Source organism: Macaca thibetana, chromosome 15, assembly GCF_024542745.1.
Source record: "Macaca thibetana thibetana isolate TM-01 chromosome 15, ASM2454274v1, whole genome shotgun sequence".
In the NCBI taxonomy this organism is placed as follows: Eukaryota; Metazoa; Chordata; class Mammalia; order Primates; family Cercopithecidae; genus Macaca; species Macaca thibetana.
Window position 1 is genome coordinate 11,017,279 of NC_065592.1, and position 16,611 is coordinate 11,033,889.

General features: G+C 53.2%; 2 protein-coding genes across 2 annotated transcripts in view; both read left to right on the forward strand.

The window, feature by feature from the left end:
* The window catches only part of PTRH1 (peptidyl-tRNA hydrolase 1 homolog), a 272,344-nt gene that overhangs the window by 153,371 nt on the left and 102,362 nt on the right, over window positions 1-16,611 (forward strand). The gene's annotated exons all lie outside the window — the stretch shown is intronic.
* The window catches only part of NIBAN2 (niban apoptosis regulator 2), a 63,763-nt gene that overhangs the window by 4,260 nt on the left and 42,892 nt on the right, over window positions 1-16,611 (forward strand). The window lies entirely within an intron of this gene.

Genomic DNA, 16,611 nt, shown 5'->3' on the forward strand with positions numbered 1-16,611 from the left:
TTAAGTGTGGTGTGTCACCGTTTCCAAACCTACCTTTCTCTGTACATGCTCATAATAGCTTGGTTTATAAAAAGAGTTTTTTTTTTTGTTTTTTTTTTTTTGAGATGAAGTCTCACTTTGTCGCTCAGACTGGAGTGCAGTGGCAAGATCTCAGCTCACTGCAACCTCCATCTCCCAGGTTCAAGCAGTTCTCCTGCCCCAGCCCCTTGAGTAGCTGGGATTACAGGCGTGCACCATCATGCCCAGCTAATTTTTGTATTTGTAGTAAAGACAGAGTTTCACCGTGTTGACCAGGCTGGTCTCCTGACCTCAGGTGATCCACCCACCTCGACCTCCCAAAGTGCTGGGATTACAGGTGTGAGCCACCACACCCGACTATAAAAAGAGACCTTGCTCTACGCTTCTGTGGTTTGATTTTTTTCACTTGGTAAACTGGTGGACATCTTTCTGTGTCAGAACACACAAGACTACCTCATTCTTCTCTTGGTGAGTTCGTTTCTGTGCATGGATGCTTCATTTACCCAGCCCCTTGTGAATGGACGTTTGGGTTGTCCAAGTATTTTGCTAGTATTCATAGTGCTGCTTGAACCTGCTGGTACAAACCTGGTAATGTTCCCGTATCAGAGAGGCCCTGAAATAAAACTCCTGGGTCACTTTTTTTTTTTTCTTTTTGAGACGGAGTCACGCTTTGTGGCCCAGGCTGGAGTGCAGTGGCATGATCTCGGCTCATTGCCACCTCTGCCTCCTAGGTTCAAGCAATTCTCCTGTCTCAGCCTCCTGAGTAGCTGGGACTACAGGCGCCCACCACCACGCCTGGCTAATTTTTGTATTTTTAGTAGAGACGGGGTTTCACCATATTGGTCGAGTTGGTCTCGAACTCTTGACCTCAGGTGATATACCCGCCTCTGCCTACCAACGTGCTGGGATTACAGGCATGAGCCACCATGCCCGGCCTGGGTCACCTTTTGATAGACGGACACATAGCCTTTAAGAAGGCAGCAGACGTTTGACACTCTTCTGCCAAGGTGGACCTTAGCATTGAGCATTTTTCTCCTTTTGACAACCAGATATGAGAAGGGTGTCTTAATTACTTATTGAGCCTTTTTCCAAAGTTATTTTAAAAACTTAACCTCTCTTCTGGTTGCGGTGACTCAAATGCCTATAATTCCAGCACTTTGGGAGACTGAGGCAGGCAGATCACCTGAAGTCAAGAGTTTGAGACTAGCCTGGCAAACATGATGAAACCCCGTCTCTACTAAAAATTTAGCCAGGCCTGGTGGTGCGTGCCTATAGTCCCAGCTACTTGGGAGGCTGAGGCACAAGAATCGCTTGAACCCGGGAGGCGGAGGTTGCAGTGAGACAAGATCGCGCCATTGCACTCCAGCCTGGGTGACAGAGTGAGACTCTTGTCTCAAAAAAAAAAAAAAAAAAAAAAATCTACCTCTCAACATTTGGGAAGTGGCTGTAGGTGCCAAGAGTGAAGGGATGGAGGGGTTCCACCTTCTGCCACCCCTCACCCTGCTGTGCGGCTTCCTCATTGCTCCCCTGGACTTTGCAGAGAGACCAGGCTGGCCGGAAGCAGTGCCTGGGCCCGGGCTGCTGCCCTTAGCCAAGGTCTGGGTCAGCCCCTGGGGGTGAAGCGTCTGAGGATGCTGGTGACTCTCTGTTGAGTCTTACGTAACATGCTTTTGTTGGCTTTGACCCTGCCTTCCCCTCCATCCAGCCTCCTCTAGTCCCCCCGACTCTGTTCCTTTCCCACTGCTGGGGCCTGAGTGCTGGCCTCGCCTACTCGGAGCTGCTCCAGCCTCCTCGGAGCCTCTAGTCCTTCCCACACACACTGCCGAAGAGACCTTTCTAAACCCACGCTGGGCCATGGCTGCCCTCCCTGCTGTCTGAGGAGTGAAGCAGAAAAACAGGAATAGGAACCACTCACCCGCCATCCCGCAATAACCACTTCATCCTCTGGAAGTACTTCCCTTCTGTGGCGATCGTTACACTTTGCCGGGACCATGACTCAAGTTTGTGTCTCGCTTCTTTCACTACGTGATTTATAATACACGTCTCTCCCAGGTCATTAAAACCTCCCTGGAAGCATCCCCAAAGGCTGCATTTTATTCTATTTGAAAGTGTCCCTCTGTCCTCAAATAGATAATCAGGCTCGGGGTGATAACCGTAAAGATTAGCAACGGTTTAACTGAGGACTTGCTATGTGCCAAGCCTTCCTTTGTCTGTGTTATCTCATTGAATCCGCACCTCAGTGGCAGGCCTGGACCGCGAGGAGTCCAAGGCCTTAGCTATTTAAACCACGTTCCGCTATGACTATGTCGTCCGTGGTGTCCAGATTGGGCAGGGGGACACTGTGAAAAAGGCCTCCTAGAGAGGTAAGCTTTTGGAGGTGGGGAAAGGAAGTGGGAGGAGGAACCAAGTGGGAATACAGCACCTTGTGTCAGACTCCCATAGGTTGCACAAATCTATCCCACCCGTCATTACTCAGTCTGAGACTCACAGCCTCTGACCAGCCCCGTTCTCCTTCCCTGCGCCCCGCCCCCCCTCCTTCCCTGCAGGCAGAGCTCATGACTCACTCCACCCCGGGCTCCTGCGAGCATCATCCTGCGGTTGCAGAAATTCCTGCACTGCTTTTTCCTTCCCCTGCCCCACCCCATCCACTTCTGTGCCGGAGGAAGAAGGGTGTTGTGTAGACGCTGCTGGGCAGAGGTTTAAGGAAGGAGTCGGGGCAGATACCTAGGTTTAAAACCGGTGAGGGTGGAGCAAAGCCATTCTCTTCTCCTGGTAGAATCTTAGGGCCTGAGTCATGGAAGGCTACAATCTTTTGATCTCACACATTTTAAAACTGGAAGAACAGGAAGTGTCCACCCCCTGGGACTGGTCCTGTTTTTTTGGAGCTGGGCTGCTTCTGACCCACGAAGGTGAAGGGGCCTGCCTGGTGACATAGTGGATGGTAAGCCTGAAGAAGCAGGGAGACCAGAGGTTTTGGGGAAGGCTTTCCAGTCAGACTGCTTGGGTTCGAGTCCTGGCTCTGCCACTCGATGGACTGGTGTCTGGGGGCAAGTCAGTCACCCTCTCTGAGCCTCACAGCCCTCCTTCCATGAGGATGATAGTTCTGGCATCTCGAGGTGTGAGGGTCAAGTCCCCTGGTCGGTGCAGAACAGTGTTGGTGGGAGGTGACAATACGTGAGTGATAGCTATTATGACTGTGACTTTATTGAGCTAACTTGACACCCAGGGAGATGTGTCTGGTCCGTCTGTGGCCTCTTGAATCCCCTTCTCCCTGCCATGTGTTCCAGGAAGTTGACATGACCCGCTCCCTTCCTAGGCAGCCCTAAATACGAGAACCTTCTTCCCTTCCAAGGTCAGAGGAGCACCAGCCTGTGGCCCTGGACACCTGGGGTATCCAGCGAGTTCTTGGAGGGCGGTGGGATGGGGCTGTGGTTCCAACAAGGTCAGTCACTCGGCAGCAGCATCCACTCTGTGTCTGGCATGTGGCAGTGCACAGAGGAAAAGGGTGGGAAGACGGACGGGAACGTGCTCCCTCCTTGCCCACCCATGTTTCAAGAACGAGGCTCGTAAGCCTCAAGCCTGGTCCCATTGACCACTTGCTGTGTGACTCTGGACCCAATGGCCGTGCCTCTCTGTGCCTTTTTTCCCCATCTGTGACCTCAAGGCCAGTATCTACTCTTGGGAATTCTCTGCCTCTGAAAACCCTTTTGTAGGGGTCTCAAGATGCCTTCCAAAGGCAGGGCTGGATGACTTCTATGTAGAAATGGATGTGCATGCCTGTGAGACCATCAAGGGGTGTGATGAGCTATGGCCCCCGACACACATAGTCCTTATTTCTTTTTTTTTTTTTTTTTTTTTTTTTGAGACGGAGTCTCGCTTTGTCGCCCAGGCTGGAGGGCAGTGGCGCGATCTCGGCTCACTGCAAGCTCCGCCTCCCGGGTTCACGCCATTCTCCTGCCTCAGCCTCCGAGTAGCTGGGACTACAGGCGCCCGCCACCTCGCCCGGCTAATTTTTTGTATTTTTAATAGAGACAGGGTTTCACCGTGTTAGCCAGGATGGTCTCGATCTCCCGACCTCGTGATCCACCCGCCTCGGCCTCCCAAAGTGCTGGGATTACAGGCGTGAGCCACCGCGCCCGGCCAGTTCTTATTTCTTGTATTAATTCAATCAATAGTTATTGAACACCTACTGTGTGCCCGGCGCTGTGCCAGGCACCAGGGACACACAGCTGCACAATCACATGGTGTCTGCCTGCGTGTGCTTCCTGGCTGGCCGTCCCTCCTCAGGGAAAGCAGTTTTCCCAAAGGGAAAGGCCTTCCTTGGGAAGGTGTAAGAGAGACTGGCCTGGGGTGGGCCAGTCCTGCTGGGACTCAGGATGGGGAAGGTAGAGGGAACCACAAGGGCTGGTCTTAGAAAGGAGAGGCTTTTGTCCTGACGGTCCTGGGGAGGCCTTGGAGGCATTTTCAGGCAGAAGTGGCACCGGTGGGTCAACTGTGAGTGAGTGTGGATGGGAGGAGATGAACCCTGTGGTGAGAGGGACTGGACCTGCGTGGGTGGGGGTCAGGTGCAGTGAGGGACATGTGTGTACAGAGGGGTGGCGTGGCCAGGCCTCAGTGATGGTGCTGGGCAGGGCTGGGGCGAGCTGATGTCCGTGACTCTTGGCTACAGGGAAACCTGTCCAGATTCTGTAGGTTGTTTTATCAAGGCAGACCTCCAACCACTGGTCTTGCAGCCTCCGCTCCCACTCTTCCAGTAACAGGAAACTCACTCCCTTCCCAGGCAGCCCTGAAAATGAGAACCTTCTTCCCCTCCAAGGGCAGAGTAGAAAGAGGCCGGGAGTCGGAGGACCTGGTTTTGAGATGCTGTCAGGACTGCCCTGTCGTTTGGCAGCTGCCCTCCCTTCTCTGGACCTCAAATTCCTCATCTGTAAAGTGGGCACAACAGTATCCCAGGCCCCCGAGGCTGTTGTGTAGGGTCGGTGAGATGATGTGGCCGGAGCTCTTCGCGCTCAGGGAACATCAGCTCCTGGTTCATCCGCTGTTACCGTTATGTGTGGCTCACACAGGACATTGGCCAAGGGAGGCCCTCCTCTTGCAGACCGGAAGTGCTATGTGTTGGCGTGGGTGCTGGGTGGAGGGTCCACGTGCAGGGGTGGAGGCCCAAGGGGTAACTGGGCATCCAGGAGGCGAGGAAGAATGAACTGTGGTTTGCAAAGTGCAGACCCCATTTTCCCATCCGCCTGTCTGTGGCCAAGCCAACTGCAGCTGCCATCCGTCTTTCCCATGCCCCATGCTGAGCAGAACTATTTGCATCCAGCTGAATTTGTGAAGCTTAGCACCTTCTAGAAAAGGAGTCCCGGCCGGGCGCGGTGGCTCAAGCCTGTAATCCCAGCACTTTGGGAGGCCGAGACGGGCGGATCACGAGGTCAGGAGATCAAGACCATCCTGGCTAACACGGTGAAACCCCGTCTCTACTAAAAAATACAAAAAAACTAGCCGGGCGAGGTGGCTGGCGCCTGTAGTCCCAGCTACTCGGGAGGCTGAGGCAGGAGAATAGCGTAAACCCGGGAGGCGGAGCTTGCAGTGAGCTGAGATCCGGCCACTGCACTCCAGTCTGGGCGACAGAGCGAGACTCCGTCTCAAAAAAAAAAAAAAAAAAAAAAAAAAAAAAAAAGAAAAGGAGTCCCTTGGGAAGAAGCCGCCCACCCACTTGTGCTCCACTCACCTGATTTATTCCACCTGCCAGGAGCCCCTGGTAGGTGTGGGCTAGGAGGCAGGCTCCCCAGGATGTGTGCCTGGCAACTTCTGGCAAGCCCTTTCTTCTCTCTGTGCCTCCTCCTCACTTTGCCTATCTGTGCAACGGGCATGCCCTTCCAGCTCTGACCTCTTGGGAACCTGTGGGCCTTGGGTTGCACTGAAGGCACTGAGCAGGTGCAGCACCTCCGTATTGTAAGAGGCCATCTTGCTGTTGAAGGAAGAGCTTGCTGTGAAAGCTGTCCTGTGCCTGACCTGAGCTGGGAACTGGGGACGAAGCAGTGACATGAGCCCTGATCTCGTGGAACTCATGCCAGCCAAGAAGGTTCCATCATGCTGGATGTGCTGTGGCTTATGTTACAAAGTCCGTGGATCTTTATGTTTCCCGGAGTGTATGTTTGTTTCAACACTCAGGCGGCCCATCTCAAGAGGCAGCGTGTCTGGTCTTGACCTGGTGGCAGTATGCTTCCGCCACTGGAAGCTATGTGGCCTTTGGCACACAACTCTCCTCCTTGGAGGTCCAGCTGCCGCTAAGATGGGACTGGTGGTCCCTGCCTTTGGGTTGGGTGAAGGTTCTGGGAGGTGCACTACGCAGTTCCCGGCCTGTGCAGGGTGCCCAGTAAATGGCAGTTGCATTTTTGCTGAGTTCTTAGGGAAGCTGTGTGTCATTTGCCTGGCCTGTCAGAGATTTAAGGGGTGATTCAGGCATCTAGAGGAGGAGGGAGCTGACAATTGCACTTCTGTTTTGCTTTTTGTTTTTGCTTTTTTTGAGTGCAGTGTTCTCTGGGAGGTGAAGGGTAGAAAAGAGAGCTGGGTTTGAGCTTTGGGGCGGGCAGGCCTGGTGGGCTGGGGGAGGTATCTGCCTCTCACCCAGCCCTGCCTTGATTTTTGAGGTGCTGATGAGAAGTGTCTGCTTTTCTTTTTCAGGCCCAGACCCCTCCTCCTCCTAGCCCTGGAGGACCCCATGAGCTCCTCTAACCAATCCCCTCCTTTTTCTCATGCCTGAGTAAACTGAGGCCCAGGAAGAGGAAGGGACATGCCTATGCTCTCAGGGGCACCAGAGCTTGGCTGGAACCCAGGGCCTTGACCCCAGCATGAAGCTTTTCCCTCTCCGACTTCTTACTTTGCCCCCCACACCCGTGCAGGGCCCCAGATGGCAAGGGATGGCCAGGGAAGGAGTGATTGGGCCGGGTGGGGCTGCAGAACTTATAATTATGAAAACTGGGTAAACAAACAAGCTCTCTGGGAGAGAAGCAAGCCCTGTGGGGGCCTCACAGATGGGCCTGTGTCCGAGGAGCCAGCCCAGGCCTGTCTGTGCACAGACAGTGAGGGGCTGTGTTGGACTTAAAAAGCCAAAGCCACACGCCCCTCCCACCCCCACTCCTGTATTTCAGGCTGCCAGGAAAAGGGGAGGGGGAAAGGGGCAGCCCCTCCTTCCAAGGGGATAGGGGCTGACCCCTTAGGACTCTCCTGGGGTCAGCTCTCCTGGCCCGGCTTGGGGCAGTCACAGCTCACTATGTGACCTCAAGGGGCGTCTCTCCTCTGGGCCTCAGTTCTCCATCTCTAGAGTAGAGGTGACCCCATCTCTCAAGGAGGGTGGCAGGATGGGGAAAGATTTGAGCCAACTGTTTGAATACACTGAGCCCTTTCTCTCACCCTGACCCGAGGCCAACTGGGATCTCAGAAACTCTTCATTTCTCTCTGGTCGGAGGCAGGGGCCCCTCTTGGAGCAGAGGAGTGACTTTCTCAGTGACCTGAGAGCCGGCCTGGTCCTGGGAGACCAAACCTCCAATCCCGGCCCGGCTAGAGCAGGCTGCCCAGCTCAGCTTTCCTGTCTTCCTGCTGAGACTGTGGCAGAATCTGAGAGGAGCTGTTTCTGGTGCCTGCCCTGCAGGCTGGGGGCTGGGTGGCTTGCCCTGCTTGGAGGCCCCCGGGTGGAGCCTGGCAGACTTCCTGTGCAATTGGGGCTGAGCCCCCGCCCTCCCTCCCCTCTTCCTGCAGTCCCCTGTGTGGTTTCTGGGAATCCAACTCTGTAGATGGGAGGCCAGTCCAGCTTCAGACCTCTGTGGCCTTGGGTGAACTCCTGCCTCTCCTCCAGGCCTCAGTTTCCCCCATGGTTCAATGGAGGGGTTGGATAAGAGCCTCTGGTAGTAGAGTGACCTTGCTACTAACCATGTGTCACCCTCCTTCAGACTGACCCTTCCAGGCTGCCCTGTGTCCTCAAGGTCAAGTCCAGACCCTGAAGTGCCCTCACAGACCAAGCCCTGCAGCCAGTAGCCCCACTCCTGGCAGGTGGGATCAGACTTTTCCTCTGAGCTCCCACAGCCCCTTGGCCACCTGTGTGTACCTGTAGCCTTCTCACATGGTTGTGATTCTTTTTTGTTTTTGTTTTTGAGACAGGGTCTTGCACTGTTGCCCAGGCTGGAGTGCAGTATTGCAATCATAGCTTACTGCAGCCTCGACCCCTCGCTCAGGCTCCAGCAATCCTTCTGCCTCAGTCTCCCCAGTAGCTGGGATCCCAGGTGTGCACCATCACATGGGGCTAATTTATTTTTATATTTTGTATAGGCAGAGTCTTCGTGTGTTACCCAGGCTGGTCTCAAACTCCTGAGCTAAGCGATCCTCCTGCCTGGCCTCCCAAAGTGCTGGGATCACAGGTGTTTGAGCCACCGTGCCCAGCCCATCCATGGTTGTGATTCTTTTTTTTGTTTGTTTGTTTTTTTTTTTGAGACGTTGTCTTGCTCTGTCGCCCAGGCTGGAGTGCAGTAGCGCGATCTCGGCTCACCGTAAGTTCCACCTCCTGGGTTCATGCCATTCTCCTGCCTCAGCCTCCTGAGTAGCTGGGACTACAGGCGCCCGCCACCACACCCGGCTAATTTGTTTTCGTATTTTTAGTAGAGACAGGGTTTCGCCGTGTTAGCCAGGATGGTCTTGATTTCCTGACCTCATGATCCGCCTGCCTTGGCCTCCCAAAGTGCTGGTATTACAGGCATGAGCCACTGCGCCCTGCCCCATGGTTGTGATTCTAATTCCCATCTATGATACAAGTACCTGAGGGCTCACTCACCTTGGGCTCCCCTGAGGTAGACAGGTGGCCTCACAGCTCAGACTTGCTCCACCAGCAGCTGAACAAGTGCCACTAGGTCAGGTGCCATGACACTTTATGCCTTAGTTTCATTAGCTGTAAAATGGGCGTGATAATACTTCTAACCCACTGGATTGTAAAGGTTATTAAAAAATTATGTGTGTAAAGCATAAGAAATGCTCAGGAGTCAATAACTGTAATGAACATTTATTAGTGCAAATTGTTTTAGTTCCCTAGCAGGAACGAATGAATGAATGAATGCCATCGCAAGGTCCTACAACCTGGGAGCATGGGGGTCCCAAAGCTCCATGGATGAAGGGCCTGGTAGGTGCAGAATGTGTGGTTGGTGGGGGGTAGTTACAGAGGGAAAGGGCAGATGTGGGAGGGGTTTGGAGTGGTGACTTCCCCCCTGCCCTTGTGGAAGGAGTGGTTTGGGCCCCTCTGTGTCTCAGACCCGCAGGCACGAAGCCGTGTGGCCATCCACAACTTCCTTCCTCCTGCCTGTGTTCCTCGAAGCGTGACTCACTGGCTTTGAGCCCTTCATTCTTGTCCTTGAGCCCCGAGGGTGAGGCGGGTAGAGTCTTTCTTGGATTGGCCGGCTCTCTCTCTGAGTTCCTCTCTATTCCTGGCCTTCTGCAGCTTCTGAGCGTGACAGGCAGGGATGGAGGGGTGGGGGTAGGGCGGGGTGGACACCTGGGCCCTGGTCCTGGTGACCCCCTGTGTGTCAGGCCTGGGGCGGGCACCCGCTGAGGGCCCACCCAGGGCTTGGATCTGAGCTGGTGCGGCTGAAACAGCCCAGTCAATCTCACCCTGGCCCTGCCCTTGTAGAGCTCCTGGCTGGTCAGGAGACACACTGAACAATTACCACTCAGTCATTAATTAAAATCATTACCAGAGGGCAAATTGCTATAAAGAAATGGCCACTCTTCCCTGGGAGCTCACGTGTCCCAGGATCTCCCCAGCAGTGCCTGTGGTTTGCTTTCCTGTCACAGAAGAGGAAACATAGCCCCCCGAGTGGGAAAGGGAGGAGGTTCAGCTCTGTGGCAAGTCCTGTACCCACCTGGGGCCTCAGGATCTCATCACCCGTCTTAGATGTGTGCTGTTCAAGTGATCTGCCTGCCTTGGCCTCCCAAAGTGCTGGGATTACAGACGTGAGCTGCCACTCCTCACTCTAAGGTGTGCTGTTCAGGAGGCCCGGGGTCCGCCACTGGTCCCCCACGGTTCTGGGTGGGTGGGCTGGCATCGGGATTTTAGCCTGGGGACTGTGGAACTGCACTGAGAGCTGGGTTTGTTGTCCTGAATCCCTCCTTTGTGTGTCCCTAGACAGAACTATGGGGTCTGGAAACTGCTGTGACTAAAGTATTAGGACCTTCTAAAGGCTAGGCAGGAAATGGGGGCTGGCAAGGGTGGTCATCCCCCTCCCCAGTCCCACCACCAATATACAGGACAGCAAAAAAGTGGCCCAAAGCCCTGGGAGAAACCCACCCCCACATTTCACATCTAGAATATACCCCATTAGGTAACAAAATGGTTACATTACAGCATGGGGGATGTAATGGAAACAATGTATTAGCGGGCATTGTTCAATGACATAATATGTAGCCATTAAAAGTGATGATTCAGTTTTGTATGTCTGAAAGTGTGTATGTTTGTATAGGCATAGAACAAAATAAGGAAAGAAATTCACCAAAATTGAAATAGAGGTTATTTTGGGGTGGCAGGATAATGGATTATTTAAATTTTTTCATTCTCTCCTGATTTTTTTTGTTGTTGTTTTTTATTTTTTTTTATTATTATTTTTTTTTATAGTGAGTGTATTAAATCAAAAAGAATAACCTGGCTGGATGCGGTGGTTCAGGCCTGTAATCCCAGCACTTTGGTGGCTCACGCCTGTAATCCTGGCACTTTGGGAGGCTGCGGTGGGCAGATCACCTGAGGTCAGGAGTTTGAGACCAGCCTGGCCAACATGGTGAAACCCCGTCTCTACTAAAAATACAAAAATTAGCTGGGCATGGGGGCACGCGCCTGTGGTCCCAGCTACTCAAGAGGCTGAGGCAGGAGGATTGCTTTAACCTGGGAGGCCGAGGTTGTGGTGAGCCAAGATCGTGCCATTGCACTCCAGCCTGGGTGACAGAGTGAGACCCTGTCTCAAAAAGCAAAAAAAAAAAAAAAAAAAAAAAAAAAAAAAAAAAAGCCAACCCTATTGACTGTATTTAGTGGAACAATTTGATTCCTGTCTGACTTCAGAATCTAAGCCATACTGGCTTGACTGGAGCCCCAAGGGGTTGCAAGCACAGGACAGGCTCCAGAGAGGGGAAGACGGAAGGAAAAATTCTGGAAGAGGGGTGTTTGAGCTGAATATCCGAGGACAGGAGGGATTTTAGCCAGCAGAGTTGGGGTAAGCGTGAGTGGAGGGCGTGGCCTGGCATAGACCCTTGCTTATCCAAGGTGGGGAGCTGAGCATAACCTTGAGTGCCAGGCAAAGGGACTGGGAAGTGGGGAGTCCTTCTCATGAACACTTGTTAGCTGGACTTTAGAACGAGGACTCAATTTCTGTGACAAGGGCATGGACAGCAACAAACTTGTGTTAGGTAGGCTTTTTCTGTGTGCCTAGCCTCTGAGCCCCCAGTGGCTATGAGCAGATAGAATTGTGGTAGTTTAGCCCAGAGATGGCAGATGGATTCCACAAATGAGGAGTCTATCTCCGTGATGAGTGCTGAAGGCCGGGCGTGGGTGGGGGCAGTGGGATGGTGAGGAGTGGTTGGGTACCATCCAACTGGGAAAGCCTCTGGCCCATCAGACCTCCAGTCCAGAGGTGTCCCTGCTAATTAAAAACAATTAGCCAGGCATAGTGGCACAAGCCTATAGTCCCAGCTACTTGGGAGGCTGACGTGGGAGGATTGCTTGAGCCCACGAGGTTGAGGCTGCAATTAGCTGGATCACGCTACTGCTCTCCAGCCTGGGCAACAGAGCAAGATAGGGCTCCAGGCCAGACAGAGCTCCAGGTCCCCAGGGATGCTGGTACCTGGCACAGAACTTGGGTGGCCAAAGGCACGCGCTGCACGAGGCTGAGCATGAGGACTCCATTCTGCTGTGCTTAGGGCTTCCCTTCTGCCTGTCTCCATGAGGACCTCAGCTCTCTGCTTCTCCTTACCCATCTGTAGCATGGGGATGGTTGCAGCTACCTTTAAGAGGGTTGTTGTGAGCTTTATGCCAGAGCCACCCCTGGTACCTGGCACACAGCAAATACTCAGGAAGAATTTCTGTCCTTGGGGTTCAGTCCCCAGCCAGGGAACTCCTTCGCTACTGGAGGAGCCTCAGCAGCCTGAACTTGATGGCCAGGATGGTATTAGATCAGATTGCTTGGCAGTGAGCTCTGACCTCCCCCTCAGACCCACTGTGGCTCCCACCTGCCAGCATCTGCCAAAGGTCAGGTTCTTACAGGTCTGGAGGCTTGACCTTTCAACTTTGAGCTTCCCCAGTCTTCCCCCTTTATTATTTTCCCCCCTTTATTATTATTGTTCTTGTTACATAAGCAATATCTAGTGGTCAAAGAAAATTAGAAAATACAGATATTGGGAAGAAAATGAAAATCACCAATAATCCTACCACCCAGAAAAGACTTTCAGGCACCTTCCTGATACATAATTTGTTCTTCTACCTTAATAGTGGGTAGTGGGCCTCCTCCTTGTTGAATGGATATAAAATATTCCATTATGGCTGGGTGAGGTGGCTCACGCCTGTCATCCCAGCATTTTGGGAGGCTGAGACAGGCGGATCACCTGAGGTCAGGAGTTGGAGACCAGCCTGGCCAACATGGTGAAACCCTGTCTCTACTTAAAATACAAAAATTAGCTGGGTGTGGTGGTGCGTGCCTGTAATCTCAGCTACTCGGGAGGCTGATGCAGGAGAATCACTTGAACCGGGGAGGCAGAGGTTGTGGTGAGCCAAGATCACGCCACTGTACTAAAGACTCTGTCTCAAAAAAAAAAAAAAAAAAAGAATATTCCATTACGCCTCAATAGTCTGTATTTTAAGTTACTCAGCCAAAGCCTTATTGCCAGGCAGTTAGACTTTTTCTGTTTTTCTTTTTTTGTTTGTTTGTTTTTGAGATGGCATCTTGCTCTGTTGCCCAGGCTTGAGAGCAGTAGCACCATCATGGCCAACTGCAGCCTCAGTCTCCTGGGCTCAAGCAATCCTCCCACCTCAGCCTCCCAAGTAGCTGGGACTACAGGCTTGTGCCACCATGCCTGGCTAATTTTTTTTTTTTGTTTTTTTGAGATGGAGTCTCGCTCTGTCGCCCAGGCTGGAGTGCAGTGGTGCGATCTTGGCTCACTGCAAGCTCCGCCTCCCAGGTTCACGCCATTCTCCTACGTCAGCCTCCCAAGTAGCTGGGACTACAGGCATCTGCCACCACGCCCGGCTAATTTTTTTTTATTTTTATTACAGACAGGGTTTCACCGTGTTAGCCAGGATGGTCTCCATCTCTTGACCTCGTGATCCACCTGCCTGGGCCTCCCAAAGTGTTGGGATTACAGGCGTGAGCCACCATGCCTGGTCTAATTTTTTAAAAAAATTTTCTGTAGAGATGGATTCTAACTTTGTTGTCCAGACTGGTCTGAAACTCCTGGCCTCAAGTGATCCTCCTGCCTCAGCCTCCCAAACTGCTGGGATTACAGGCATGAGCCATGGCGTCCATCTCTATTTTTTCTTGTTGTAAACAATGCTGTGTTGGAAAGCTTAAATCAATTAATGGGATTAATCCATTGATTCCACATGGTTTGAGAGCCTTCTCTGGTCAGTGTCAGGCCGTGTGCTGGGACTGGGGGTGCTGGGTGGGGACGCAGCCACGGTCCTTGCCCTCCTGGGGACCCCTGTCTGGGGAAGACAGACCCAGCATGGCACACCAGCAGAGGTGGGGGCTAGAACGTCTTTGGGAGCCAGGGAGCAGCCCCAATCCAGACCTGCAGAGTCATGGGAGGCCCAGCTGAGGACACCTGCAGCTGGTGACCTGAGGGTGGGGCAAGCCCTGCACCTACTGCTGACCGAGCTCATGGAGGGGACCTCTCAGGTGAGCCACAAAGGATACAGGAGGAGAGAGTTACAGGCAGAGGGCAGCTCTGCAGAGGCCCAGAGTAGAGAGAGCATGGGCTTTGAGGGAACCAAAACTTCCCAGAGATCGGTGCTGTGGTTCTTGCCAGCCTGGCAGCAGCTCCCATGTGCATGACACTGTGGTAGTTTTTTTTTTTCCTTTCCTCCCCTTCCCCTTCCCCTTCCTTCCTTCTTTTCTTTTCTTTCTTTTCTTTTTTTTTTTTTGGAGTTTTGCTCTTGTTGTCCAGGCTGGAGTGCAGTGGCGCAATCTCAGCTCACTGCAACCTCTGCCTCCCGGGTTCTAGTGATTCTCCTGCTTCAGTCTCCCAAGTAGCTGAGACTACAGGCATGTGCCACCACGCCCAGCTAATTTTGTGTATATATATATTTATTTTTTAGACAGAGTCTCTCTCTATCGCCCAGGCTGGAGTGCAATGGCGCGATCACTGCTCACTGCAACCTCCGCCTCCCAGGTTCAAGTGATTCTCCTGCCTCAGCCTCCCGAGTAGCTGGGGTTACAGGCACCCACCACCATACCCGGCTAATTTTTGTTTTTTTAGTAGAGATGGGGTTTCACCATGTTGGCCAGGCTGGTCTCAAAATCCTGATCTCAGGTGATCTCAGGCCTGATCTCAGGCCTGTCTCGGCCTCCCAAAGTGCTGGGATTACAGGTGTGAGCCACGGCATCCTGCCAATTTTGTATTTTTAGTAGAGACGGGGTTTCACTATGTTGGCCAGGCTGATCTCGAACTTCTGTCCTCAGGTGACCCACCCACTTCGGCCTCCCAAAGTGTTGGGATTACAGGCATGAGCCACCGCACCCAGCCTGTAGTGTTTTTTCAAAGTGCCGTTCCATCTGTCCCTTTGTGGGGTGGGGATCACTGCTTCCCTTTTCTTAATGGGGACACAGAAGCAGAGTGATGGGTGTGCCCCAGGGGAGTGGCTGGCGGATCCAGGCCTTTCACCGGCCCAGCACACAGGGGACAGGGGGTTGAAGTGCAGGATCCGCCAGCTCTGGTTTCGCTGCTCTTTGCAGGTGCCGGATCATTTGACAGGATCCAAGCAGGGAGAGCACGCGGAGGATCTGAGCTTAGGTGACCGCCTTAGTTTCCATGACGGGGTGGTGACCTTTTCTGCTGCTGATGTGTGACCTTGACCTGGCCCAGCCCCAAACCCAGCCCCATCTTTGCAGGAAGGGTCCTGCCTCTTGGGCCATACTGGGATTGGAGAGGCCCTGGTTTATATGGCCCTTGGGGGCTGGGAAGTGTCTGTCCCCAAGCTGGAGTTAACCTTTCTGGGAAAATGCCATCCTCCTCTGGTGTCTTAACATGCCCGGGAGACTGAACTGCAGAGCTCCGGTCTAATGTCACACAGTCAGGGGATAAAATATATATGTGCAAAGTGCTGTGCTAGGTGCTGGGCATACATTATGAGTGAGACAGACAGGGTCCCTGCCCTCCTAGGGCAAATGGAGATGGAACAATGAAGTACTAAAGCAAAGTTGTGCTAATGACTAACAGAGGGGTCTGACCTGTGTGAGTGAGCTGGCAATAGTCAGGGAAAGTGCTTTTCAGCACCCTAGGCTGGTGGCTGGGACTCAGGTCAGTTCCATCAAAGCTTAATGGTGGGCTCCTCTGGGACTCCCAATGTGTGGGGAAGGAGCGTTGTCTCATGTCCCAGGTGGAGGGCATTGGGGTGTTGAGGGTTCAGCACCATGGTGTCCAGTCCCTTCACGGTACGGGGAGGAGACAGGGAGCCAGGAAGGGTGAGGGGCTTGTCTAGGGTCACCCAGCAGCAGTCAGGTACCCGGACTCGGGGGCCCAGTGCTCTTAGCCCTGCATCACCACCCCATTTCACTGGCCAGTGATGGGGAGACATTGAGGCGGTCCCCACTCACCCTCAAGGGACTCCCCCGGGGAAGCAAACCAAGACCACAGAGCCTGTTGGCTGCACAGGGTATCTCAGGGAGCATAAATGGGTTCACGCAGGCACCTGAGACAGAGAATGGGAGGCTGGCAGGGCTGGGAGGGGAGCCATTCTCCCACCTCCCCTTCTGGCCCCCTCGGAGCCTGAGGACACCTGCACCTGGTGACCTGAGGGTAGGGCAAGCCCTGCACCTGCTGCTGGCCGAGCTTAGAGCACAGACCAAGGGAGTCTTGTTATTTGAATAAACTTTCCTTCTATCCGTCTAAAGGGTCCCTGGCATTCCAGCCTGGGATTGGGTTTCCACTGACGCAGCAGCAAGCACACGAGTGGATTTTCATATTGGCTCATCTTTCTTGTTCTCTTCTCCCCCTTCTTTCCCTCCCTGGCTTTGAGAAGGCGGAATCCCCCCTCCCCAGTCCCGCTTGCTGAGAGGACCCTGCGAGCCAGAAGCTGTGGGCATGATCCACACATATGTGGGCATATGTGTGTGCACATGTGTAAGTGTGCATATGTGTGTGAGTGGATGCACGTGTGTCAGTCATGCATGTGGGCATGCACATGTGTGAATATGCATGTGTGTGCATACACATGTGAGTGCATGCATGTGGGCGTGCATGTGAGTGTGCATGCATGTGGGTGTACACATGTGTGTGAGTGGTGGGTGAGCAGGGGTCACGAGGCAGTTTGGGAAGGACCTGACTTGGACTTAGGCAAAGGATATTAGCAGTAGAGGATGC